This window comes from Rhinatrema bivittatum, chromosome 2 (genome assembly GCF_901001135.1).
Source record: "Rhinatrema bivittatum chromosome 2, aRhiBiv1.1, whole genome shotgun sequence".
NCBI lineage: Eukaryota > Metazoa > Chordata > Amphibia > Gymnophiona > Rhinatrematidae > Rhinatrema > Rhinatrema bivittatum.
The window spans coordinates 124,008,522-124,021,041 of record NC_042616.1 but is presented as its reverse complement, the minus strand read 5'-3'; the positions used below and the strand labels follow the sequence as shown (position 1 = coordinate 124,021,041).

General features: G+C 43.4%; 1 protein-coding gene across 3 annotated transcripts in view; it reads right to left on the bottom strand.

Annotated features, from left to right (window-relative positions):
• ITGB1 (integrin subunit beta 1) overlaps positions 1-12,520 on the bottom strand; it is a 229,203-nt gene that overhangs the window by 159,664 nt on the left and 57,019 nt on the right. For all 3 annotated transcript variants that reach the window (XM_029588582.1, XM_029588585.1, XM_029588584.1), the window contains one exon: positions 916-984. The gene's annotated coding sequence lies outside the window, so the exon portion shown is untranslated. The remainder of the gene's footprint in view (positions 1-915; positions 985-12,520) is intronic.

Below are 12,520 nucleotides of genomic sequence, written 5' to 3'. Positions count from 1 at the left end.
TCTTTACTAAAGCATAGGATTCCTGCTTAGGATAACAAGATGTGGCGTATGATTCATATTCAGAAATAATTGATGTCATTCCTGATTTCAGCTTTTTAGGTGTCAAAATGTATGTTAACACTGAAAATGTCTGTGCCAAGTTTGACAACAGTACTAGAGGAAAAATGCCAATGTGGCCCATATTGCGCCATGATGCTGCACCTGGGCTTCACTTATTTTTTTTATTTTTTTTAAAGCCTTGATAAACTGCACACAGTGTCAAAATGGGACTGCCTACTAACAATTTAAGCACTGATGCAGCCTGGTGGTGAAAAGTGGGCTAAGTTAGCGCTTTTCATATCAGATTGTTGTTCTTTCTGAGCAGAGATTTGACATAAGCCAAATCTGAAACCATAATGGAACTTTTTAAAAGAATTAGATTTTTGTATTCTTATACACAAATCACTGAATTGGTTAAAAATGTATAAAAATGCCTCAAGTTTACAATTCAGAAGGTTATAAACAATATAAATTTTGAAAGGATTTTTTTTTCAGGCCAACGAATGGCAACATCTCAGCTATATTAAATATTAGTATTGGATAAAATCACACATACAAATATAAATACATACCAGGTATTTATGTTAAGTATAATACCTAAGGATAGTACAATTCTGGACATCAAGTTGTATATTTATACATTTGTTTAGGGTGAATTAGTGTCAGTTGTCCTATAAATGAAGGTAGTCAATATAGCCCTACAGGAGACTAACCAAAAAAAATTCTGCTGTCCTCTGAAATTAATTTTCAAAAAGATTTTGTTCTGTAAAGCAAGATATTTAATAACTGACATTTCAAAAGTTTCCAGCACTGGCATAAAACAGAAGGCCCCATCCTAGTGCTTTTTTTTAATGAAATATTAAAAAAGTGATTTACCTTGCTGAGCAAATCCACACCAAGCCGAACAAATGACTAAGCCAGCTACAAAAGGAGTTTAAAATCCATCTGAAAAATAAAGATTATTTTTTTTAGTCTTGAGTCCTACAGGGAAACTGACTTTTATAAGATCATGTCTGTCCCCCACTGAGAGGGAGTATGTATGATCCCATTTCCTCACATACCCCCATTTCCTCACATACTTTTGAACTAAATCTAAAATTTCATTCAAATTTCTGTCAGTGTGTCCAGTGACTTCTGGCCATTAGTTCCTTCTAAGCTGAGTGTGTGAGCAATTACTGATCCATTCAGATTGCTCACAGGCATGGTCGCTCACAAATTTGTCTTTGTGCTACATACAAAAATGCAATGCTAATACTGGCACTTAAATTGTTGGTTTAAAAACAAAAAACTGTTGGACACAAAAAATAAATTGCACACACCTTGTCACTCCTTGGAGGGAGCATTTCTCCTCACTCAAACTTTTAATGTGCCCTTGGGGCTTCTGGCACTTAGAATCCCTTCTTATTTTTCTATAAGGAAACAGGCCACTACAATTCAGTTGAAATCTCAGACATGCTAGCCCATATTCTGATGTAACTGAGCATTTTAATGCTGCCCTGCCATTGGTTAGTGCTTCTGATCACCATCTGATTCCATTTCTTTGTTATAAGAAATGTCTCCAATGTTTAATGATGTGATTATTACACATTCACATAACGCAAGTCTCCAAATATTTGTACTAAAGAAGAAACCAGGCATCATGAAATGTTCACACAATCTTTTTTTTTTTCTTTTTTTTTTTAATTAATGGAGGATAGCAAATCCCAAAATGGGAGCTTAGAAAACAGGAAAGCAAGAGCTAATTTAAGGACTGTAGGAGTAGCTTAGTAGTAAAAGCAACAATCTGAGAACCATGGGAGTGAGAGTTCAAATCCCATTGACACTCCTTGTGATCTTGGGCTAGTCACTTCACCCTCCATGGCATTAAGTACAAACTCGGGGTTTGGCACATGCCATCAGTTTTACAGAAGGTGTTTAGTGGCATGGCAGTGGCAGCTGAAGCAGTGGAGTGGACAGAGGCAGGTGCTAATCTGCTCCTTCCGACCCGCTTGCGGCATTCAAGGACCAGAGTTACCTTCCCCAGATTTAAATTTCGGTATACCATTTCAGAAAAGTTCCCTAACCCTGCTGCAAAGCCCTCTGAGGACAGGGAAATACCTACTGTATCTGAATATGATTCACTTAGAGCTACTAATAAAGGCACAAGCCAAACAAACAAAAAAAAAGATAAATTGGCAGCTCTTAGTTTATCTTGACAGGAAAGCATTTTAGCACTATATAGAGAGGTAAATGGGAGGAATTACTGGGAACAATATTTTGCATGTTTCTTTTCTGCTTCCACAGACCAAGAGGAGATTTAAAAATGTTTAGCCCTTTCTTTGTAAAGAAAGACACTTGGCTAGAAGTATATACAGAGCATGGTAAGTCTTTACATTAGTCCTGGGGAAATTCTGTACCACTGCGGAGCGCAGAATTCCTCAATGCGCAGAAGTGACATTTTCTGTGCAGAATTTGGCAAAGATGGAGGCGGCCCTGGCATGCCGCGAGCAAAGATGAAGGTCCCAGCATGCTACAAGCGGAGCAGGCCCCAATAAGAGTGCGTGTAAGTCTGCAAGTCCGGGGGGTGGTGAGAGGGACGTGTGCGTGCGAGAGAGAGGGAGCCTATATGAGAGGGTACGTATGTGCACTAGAGGGAGCCTGTGGGAGGGGTAGTTCTGAGAAAGAACAGAGTTGCTTACCTGTAACAGGTGTTCTCCCCAGGACAGCAGGATATTAGTATATGGGTGTCATCAGATGGAGCCCAGCACAGAAACTTCTGTCAAAGTTTCTAGAACTTTGACTGGCACACTGAGCATGCCCAGCAAGCCACTATGTGCATGGCCCTGTGGGGTCCCCCCCTCAATCTTATTACAGAGAATTACAAAAATAAAACAAAATGAAACCCAACTCCTTGGGAGTCATCTGGTTGTAAAAGCGGATGCCCACCCCGGACATCATGCGGATCAGTCAAAGACATGGTCTGTGGGCACTAGGGGCATGGATGGAAACGGGAGGAGGCCAAGCCTTGAGTCGACAAGCGGATGGTGCAGGGCGCACACAAACATCAAAAGACGTCCGGAACCAACCGCAGAGAACTTATAGCGCCGCCCCACTGACTGGGGGGAATGAGAAAGGGGAACCCCACACAAAGGCAGCGAAAAAATCACAAGGAAAAAAACGAAGAACTCAGAAGACAGACTGAAGGGGGACCCAACGTGGCCGCGCAGATAGTAACATGCTGGGCATGCTCAGTGTGCCAGTCAGAGTTCTAGAAACTTTGACAGAAGTTTCTGTGCTGGGCACCATCTGATAATATCACCCCTATGTGAGGGTTACCATCCTGCTTGGCCTAAGAGAAGGGTCAAATTCTGGGAGCAGAGATAGAGTGGAAGGGGTTGAGCCTAGAGGGGGAGGGGAGAGATACTGGCAGGTGAAGGAGTTAGGGCAAAGTGGCCAGGGGAGGCTAGTGTGTGTGGAGGGGACACTTTCAGTGAACTTCTAGGGAAATTGTGCTCTATTTAAAATTCTGCATCTTTAACTACAAATTTTTTTCTATATGACATTTTAAATTACTTAAAGTGTCATGTATATTGTATTATTTTGAATATAAAGTATGCAGAATTTTGTGTTTTTGTGCACAGAATTGAATTACTTACCTGATAATTTCGTTTTCCTTAGTGTAGACAGATGGACTCAGGACCAATAGTTTATGTGCTCCCCTGTTAGCAGATGGAGACTGAGTCAGGTTTCAAAGCCAATATCACCCTAGATACACCTCTGCAGTCACCTCGCCATTCAGTATTCTCTTCGAAAAGCCATTGTGGACATAATGAAGGACTTGATTAGAATTTGGATACAACTTGATTAAAAACCTTGGTTAAAAGACTGGAGACCGTAACTGTACTCAACCAAGATAAGCGCCGAAACCCGGCAATAGTACAGGTGCCCTGAACTAGGGATAGGGCAACAGCTTACCCGTATTCATGTGGAATCGAGGTTCACCTCATGGTCGATTCCTTGTACCTAACCTGGGCAGCTGTGGGCAGGATGCAGAGTCCATCTGTCCACACAAAGGAAAACAAAATTATCAGGTAAGTAATTTCTCCATTTCCTAGCATGTAGCCAGATGGATTCAGGACCAATGGGATGTACAAAAGCTACTCCTGAACAAGGCGGGAGGCTGCCCGCGATCCGGTTAGCACTGCCCTTGCAAAGGCTGCGTCCTCTCGGGTGGTAGAACCTGCAGGTGGTGTGTAAGGAGGACTACGTTGCTGCTCGACAGATGTTGGCAGGAGACAGCAGCTTAGCTTCTGCCTAGGCCTTGGAAGAATGAGCTTTGACCTGGAGAGATAAAGGCTTCCTTGCCTCTACATAAGCTGCCTTGATTACTTCCTTGATCCAGCGAGCTATAGTAGCTTGTGAAGCTGCTTCGCCCCGTTTCTTTCCCCTATGAAGAACAAAACAAGCAATCTGGTCTTGCGCACTGGTTCTGAATGTTCCAGATATCGTACCAAATGTCTACAGATGGCTATCCGGGGATGGTAAGGAAATGGATTGGTTCAGGTGGAATTCCGACACTACCTTTGGTAAGAAGGAGGGGATGGGGTAAAGCTATACCGTTTCTGGAGTAAATCGAAGGAACTGTTCCTGATAGGACAGCGCCTGAGCCCAAACCTGTTCCTCTTTTTGGTTAAGAACATGCCATATTGGGTCAGACCAAGGGTCCATCAAGCCCAGTATCCTGTTCCCAACAGTGGCCAATCCAGGCCATAAGAACCTGGCAAGTACCCAAAAACGAAGTCTATTCCAAGTTACTGTTGCTAGTACTAGCAGTAGCTATTTTCTAAGTCAACTTAATTAATAGCAGATAATGGACTTCTCCTCCAAGAACTTATCCAATCCTTTTTTAAACACAGCTACACTAACTGCACTAACCACATCCTCTGGCAACAAATTCCAGAGTTTAATTGTGCGCTGAGTGAAAAAGAACTTTCTCCGATTAGTTTTAAATGTGCCACATGCTAACTTCATGGAGTGCCCCCTAGTCTATTATCCAAAAGAGTAAATAACAGATTCACGTTTACCCATTCTAGACCTCTCATGATTTTAAACACCTCTATCATATCCCCCCCTCAGCAGTCTCTTCTCCAAGCTGAAAGTCCTAATCTCTTTAGTCTTTCCTCAGAGGGGAGCTGTTCCATTCCCTTTATCATTTTGGTTGCCCTTCTCTGTACCTTCTCCATCGCAACTATCTTTTTTGAGATGCGGCGACCAGAATTTTACACGGTATTCAAGGTGCGGTCTCACCATGGAGCGATAGAGGCATAACAACATTTTCTGTTTTATTCACCATTCTCTTTCTAATAATTCCCAATATTCTATTTGCTTTTTTGACTGCCGCAGCACACTGAACCAACGATTTCAATATGTTATCCACTATGACGCCTAGATCTCTTTCTTGGGTGGTAGCACCTAATATGGAACCTAACATTGTGTAACTATAGCATAAGTTATTTTTCCCTATATGCATCACCTTGCACTTATCCATATTAAATTTCATCTGCCATTTCGATGCCCACTTTTCCAGTCTCACACGGTCTTCCTGCAATTTATCAATCTGCTTGTGATTTAACTACTCTGAACAATTTTGTATCTGCAAATTTGATTACCTAACTCATATTTCTTTCCAATACAGATCCCTGAGGCACTCCACTGCCCACTCCCTTCCACTGAGAAAATTGTCCATGAACTCCTACTCTGTTTCCTATCTTTTAGCCAGTTTGTAATCCACGAAAGGACATCGCCACCTATCCCATGACTTTTTACTTTTCCTAGCAGCCTCTTATGAGGAACTTTGTCAAACGCCTTCTGAAAATACAAATACACTACATCTACTGGTTCACCTTTATCTACATGTTTATTAACTCCTTCAAAAAAAGTGAAGCAGATTTGTGAGGCAAGACTTGCCTTAGGTAAAGCCATGTTGACTTTGTTCCATTAAACCATGTCTTTCTATATGTTCTATGATTTTGATATTTAGAACAATTTCCACTATTTTTCCTGGCACTGAAGTCGGGCTAACCGGTCTGTAGTTTCCCGGATCGCCCCTGGAGCCCTTTTTAAATATTGGGGTTGCATTAGCCACCCTCCAGTCTTCAGGTACAATGGATGATTTTAATGATAGGTTACAAATTTTTACTAACAGGTCTGAATTTCATTTTTGAGATCCTTCAGAACTCTGGGGTGTATACCATCCGGTCCAGGTGATTTACTACTCTTCAGTTTGTCAATCAGGCCTACCATATCTTCTAGGTTAACCGTGATTTCGTTCTGTCCATCTGAATCATTACCCATGAAAACCTTCTTTGGTACGGGTACCTCCCCAACATCCTCTTCAGTAAACACCGAAGCAAAGAAATCATTTAATCTTTCCGCGATGGCCTTATCTTCTCTAAGTGCCCCTTTAACCCCTCGATCATCTAACGGTCCAACTGACTCCCTCGCAGGCTTTCTGCTTCAGATATATTTTAAAAAGATTTTACTGTGAGTTTTTGCCTCTACAGCCAACTTCTTTTCAAATTCTCTCTTAGCCTGTCTTATCAATGTCTTACATTTAACTTGCCAACGCTTATGCATTACCCTATTTTCTTCTGTTAGCTAAAATAGCTTCCTTCACCTCCCCTTTTAACCATGCCGGTAATCGTTTTGCTTTCTTTCCACCTTTAACGTGTGGAATACATCTGGACAGTGCTTCTAAGATGGTGGGGTTTTTTTTTGTTTGGTTGGGTTTTTTTTTTTGTTTTGTTTTGTTTTTTAACAATGACCATGCCTCTTTCACACTTTTTACCTTTGTAGCTGCTCCTTTCAGTTTTTCCTCGAACTATTTTTCTCATTTTATCAAAGTTTCCCTTTTGAAAGTTTAGCATGAGAGCCATGGATTTGCTTACTGTCCCCCTTCCAGTCATTAATTCAAATTTGATCATATTATGATCACTATTGCCAAGCGGCCCCACCACTGTTTCCTCTCTCACCAAATCCTGCGCTCCACTGAGAATTAGATTTAAAATTGCTCCCTCTCGTCGGTTCCTGAACTAATTGCTCCATAAAACTGTCATTTATTCCATCCAGGAGCTTTCTCTCTTTAGCATATACCGATGATACATTTACCCAGTCAATATTGGGGTAATTGAAATCTCCCATTATTACCGCATTACCAATTTGGTTAGCTTCCCTAATTTCTCTTAGCATTTCACTGTGTCTCACCATCTTGATAAGGTGGATGATAGTATACTCCTAACACTATAGTCTTCCCCAACACACAAGGGATTTCTACCCATAAAGATTCAAATGTGCATTTAGTCTCATGCAGGATCTTTATCCTGTTGGACTCTATGCTATCCCAGACAAAGCGCTACACTGCCTCCCGGGTGCTCCTCTCTGTCATTGCGATATAATTTGTACCCCGGTATAGCATGGTCCCATTGGTTGTCCTCCTTTCACCATGTCTCTGATATGCCAATTAAGTCTATGTTATCATTCACTGCTATACATTCTAATTCTTCCATCTTACTTCTTAGACTTCTGGCATTAGCATACAAACATTTCAAAGTTTGTTTTTTGTTTGTATTTTCATTCTGATTTTTAATTGATATGGATAAGTTAGAATTTTTTAGCTCAGGTGAGTTTTTAGTTACAGGCACTTGGACTACTTTTCTTATTATTGGAACCTCAGTGTCGGGATGCCCTAATTCTAATGCCTCATTAGTATCCTTTGAAGATACCTCCCTCCAAACCATGCGCTGCTGAGCGACTGTCAACTTTCCCCTTTGTTCTAGTTTAAAAGCTGCTCTCTCTCCTTTTTAAAGGTTAGCGCCAGCAGTCTGGTTCCACCCTGGTTAAGGTGGAGCTCATCCCTTCGGAAGAGACTCCCCCTTCCCCAAAAGGTTCCCGAATCCCTCTTGCACCATCATCTCATCCACGCATTGAGACTCCGGATTTCTGCCTGTCTCTGGGGACCTGCGCATGGAACAGGGAGCATTTCAGAGAATGCTACCCTGGAGGTTCTGGATTTAACCTTTCTACCTAAGAGCCTAAATTTGGTTTCCAGAACTTCCCTCCCACATTTTCCTATGTGGTTGGTGCCCACATGTACCACGACAGCCGGCTCCTCCCCAGTACTGTCTAAAATCCTATCTAGGTGACGCGTGAGGTCCGCCACCTTTGCACCAGGTAGGCATGTTACCAGGCGATCCTCACGCCCACCAGCCACCCGGCTGTCTACATTCCTAATAATTGAATCAGCAACTATGATGGCCAACCTAACCCTTCCCTCCTGAGTAGTAGGCCTTGGAGAGATATCCTCTATGCGAAAGGACAATGAACCACCTGGAGAGCAGGTCCTTGCTACAGGATCCTTTCCTGCTGCACCAGGTTGATGCTCTCCAATCATGAAAACTTCTTCCTTCAAGGCAGCACCAGGGCTGCCAGTGTGAAGTTGGGACTTGGCTATTTCCCTGAAGGCCTCATCTATATACCTCTGTCTGCCTCAGCTCCTCCAGGTCTGCCACTCTAGCCTCCAGAGATCGGACTCGTTCTCTGAGAGCCAGGAGCTCTTTGCATCGCATGCACATGTACAATTTCTCACCGGCGGGTAAAAAATCATACGTGACACTAGATGCAAAAGACTGGGAAGCCCCCCTCTTGCTGCTTCATCTCAAATTAGTTCAGTTCCCAGTTAAGTTTTAGGTTGCTATGGGAGTAGGAATGCGTCTAATGTCCTTTTAAATAAGTTGTTATATCTGTAAACCGGAATGAAGGCTTATAGCTAAATTTCGGTATAAAAAAGCGAATAAATGTATTAGTGAATTCACTAAATGTCTGGTAGTGGCCTACAGAGGAATGATCAAACTCAAGGTTTGTTTTTTTGTGAAAGTGACACCTGCCTACAAATTAAAGGATGAGCTAGGGGTGGGTGGGTTGGGAAATACAAACAGTCTAACTTCAGTTAGTCAGCCAGAGTGACTCACTGCTCTCTTGATTAACAAATGTTGGTACCTAATCAAACCAAATCACCCTACCTTAACACCTTTCCAAGGTGAGTAAGTGAACTTTTCAGCCTTTTTACTTAGGTATACACTGCTCCTAGCTTATTTCTAGCTTCTGGCTACCCTTTTTTTTTTTATATACAAACACCAACTTGCTTACTAGCTGCCCTACTGACTATTTAAGAATACAAATCTAACTTGTACATAATTAATTTCTGTCTAACTTTGTCTAATACTGTCTAATTTTGTCTAATATGGTTTATTATATGTATATATACTGTCTAATATGTCTAATATGTCTAACATGTCTAACATGGTTTATTATATGGTTTATTATATTTATTATATGTCTAATTTTGTCTAATATGGTTTATTACATGTAATCTCGTTTAACTGTGACGCACGTTGGCACCACAGTAAAGTTAACTTACCTCTTAACTATCTATCTTTCCTCCACCTATCATTGTAATTTCCTTTCTCAGTTACATGTAAACCGACATGATGTTTTTTTTACGAATGCCGGTATATAAAAGTTATAAAATAAAAAATAAACTTGTTTTATTCGCTGCCTATTAAAAGCACAAACACACAGCCACCAGCAACGTGATCTTCTCCTCTCAGTGCTCCCACTGGATTGTGGATGTCTGTTCCGAAAGGACAGACCTTCTCGAGGGCCGAGATAACTGAAATGATGTGTTTCTATAGGCCTGGACGTGCTGGGAGCCCCTGAACCGGTGCCTCATGGGTGAGAGGCGCTGCCTCTTCTTGTCTTCTGGTAGTCTGAACACTGGCGATTCACCCCACTTACTGGCTAGCTTTTCCAATTCGCTTCCGAATAGGAGGGAACCTTTAAAGGGCATCTTTGTGAGGTTCGCCTTAGAAGTTGCGTCTGCTGACCAGTTTCGCAACCATAGCTGCCTTCTGGCTGCCACCACAGAGGATGCTACTGTGGCCGAGGTACGCACCAGGACAGGCTTGCATCCGCCAGGAAGGCTACGGCGGGTTCGATGGCCTCTCCGTGAGCACCCCTGAGCCATCTGCCTTCTCTCGACAGAAGCAGGCACGAGCGAGCCACCAGGGCACAGCAGGAAGCAATCTGAGGTGTCATTGTAGTCGCATCAAAGGCTTGCTTAAGGATGGATTCCAACCGCTTATCTTGAGCATCCTTCAAGATTGCTCCTCCCTCTACTTGGATGATAGTTCGCTTCGAGATGGTGCAGACCATGGCGTCCACTTTTGGGAAACACAGACTTTCCTTGACTACTGGGTCCAGAGGGCTCAAGGCCTTCCAAGGCCCGACCTCTTATAAAACTTGTCTCTGGGGCATCCTAATCCAGGTCAATCAACTCCTGGATGGCTTCTAGCATCAGGAAATAGCAAGAGGCTTTCTGTAGACACACCAGGATGGGGTTGTTCTTTGGCTCCGACATGCCCAGAATTCCCAGAGTCTTCAGGGTCTGGGAGACTAAGGCCGGTAATTCATCTCTGTGGAAAAGTCGGAGCATGGTCCAGTATGATTCCAGGCCTGGGGGATTTCCCAGTCCTTCAAGGAATACCCACTGTCGTCTGTGGTGTCTGGGTCCCTATCAAGGATAGCCTTGGTGAGGCGAGGCATGTCCAGAGGCCTGCTGTCAACACTGGGAGGGCAAGGCCTTCCCAGCTGGGGTACTGCCTGGTCCGGGGCAGGGTCTGACTGCACCTGAACAAAGGCTTGAAGGCCCCGGAAAAATTCCAACCAAGAGAAGGCCACCGGGTCCATATTTGGTTCTGGAAGAACTGAGGTAGGGGCTGTTCATCTGCCCTCTTCAGGGAGGACGCAGCCCTGGAATTGCTCAGGTCCAGGAGTGCTGTCAGACCAGGTCGTGGCTGACCCATCCTCCGACTGGGATGGACCGGACTTGGAAAAGTTCTGAGAGACCAGTCCTCCCTGGGCTTCCTCTCAGTGCTGACACAGGCAGGATTCCAGGTCAGACTGTGCAGTCAGCGCAAAGGAAGTGTCTGAACTTCTTTGCTGCCGGGGCCATAATCTCTATAGCTTGTGTGTTTAGTTGGTTAATGCTGCTTGAGCATGCACAAGACTCGCCTTGGCGCATGTAGAACTAAGCAGCCTGTTATGCGCACTTATTCGTACCGTTATGCGCACAGCTATATGCACGGTTATGCACGCACATTAGACGCACAGAGGGCTGGCCCGCACCGCGCGTATCGATGGCTGAAGGGGGAAAATGGCACCGCACCAAACCGCACGCAAGATGGTGCCGCTGTGGATCTCCATGTGAAGAGTCCACCGAGCCGAAAATGGGGCTTAGCCCATCAGGGGGGGCCGCTTAACCCACTCGGAACCCCCTTCCCTCGCCCAAACGGAGATCGGGAACAATGCTGAAAAGGAGCCCTTCCACTTCTCTGGATTAGAGGAGTTCTTCTCTACTTACCTGGTCTCAGCACTCACTGGCTGAGTACAGAGACTGTCTCCAGCTGCGGGGGAGAGGGCTTTGGCCTTCACCACTGTGCTCAGCTTCTGCACCCGCTGCCTTTCAGCGGCTTCAGCAGTTAAATCCATGTGGGAGCCGGCTGCCGGACCAAGGCACACCTCTGAGGGATCTCGAAAATCACCTCAGGAATTCTCAACTGGGGGATGGACCCTTTGGCATCACCGCAAGGGCGGGGCTCTATCTTCCTTTAAATGTGAAGGTAAAAACTTCTTCCTTTGGATTAGTGCTGCAATTCTGCTAACACCGTGCTAGAAGGGGATAGCGTCCACATCTCCTAAGGAGATGGAGAGATACTGAATGGCTGAGGTCACCGCAGAGTGACATCAGCTTTGAAACCTGACTTCGTCTTCATCTGCTAACAGGACCAATGGGTTATGTGCTCTTCTAAGTCCATCTGGGCTACATGCTAGGAAATTTAAATTATTTTGCTCAGAATTCTCCCAGGAGTATTACACGAGACACTGCATATCAGATTCTGGCAGTTTTTTTTGTTATGATTACTAACCACATAAGATGACAACTAGTGGCTGGCACACACTTTTAAATCCTAGAGATTTCAGTTCAATTTTGCCTCTTAAGTAAGCTAAAACAAGTCAATTAACCCATACTGTGTTCAAAACCTATATTGTAATCTCTTTGGCTTCATGTCAGTTTATCTTGTATAATAATGCACATACTGGCATTTATAAATTATGAAACAAGTAGAATATTAAGAAAGCAATCATACAAAACTATTAGTAATTCTAACTTCAAATTCTGTGGCACACAACAGACTAGTTCTAGAAATCTACAGAGGCAAAAATTGCTAAAAAAAAGCTTGACAATAAGAAAAATTCTAATGCTACAATAATCACTATACTATCCATGTGGCTTCTCTGGTTTACCAGCCAGTTTTTAAAAACTAAACAGTAATGATTATATCTTTTTTTCAGTCTATCCAAACTTGTTAAAAATAAGAACAGCCTA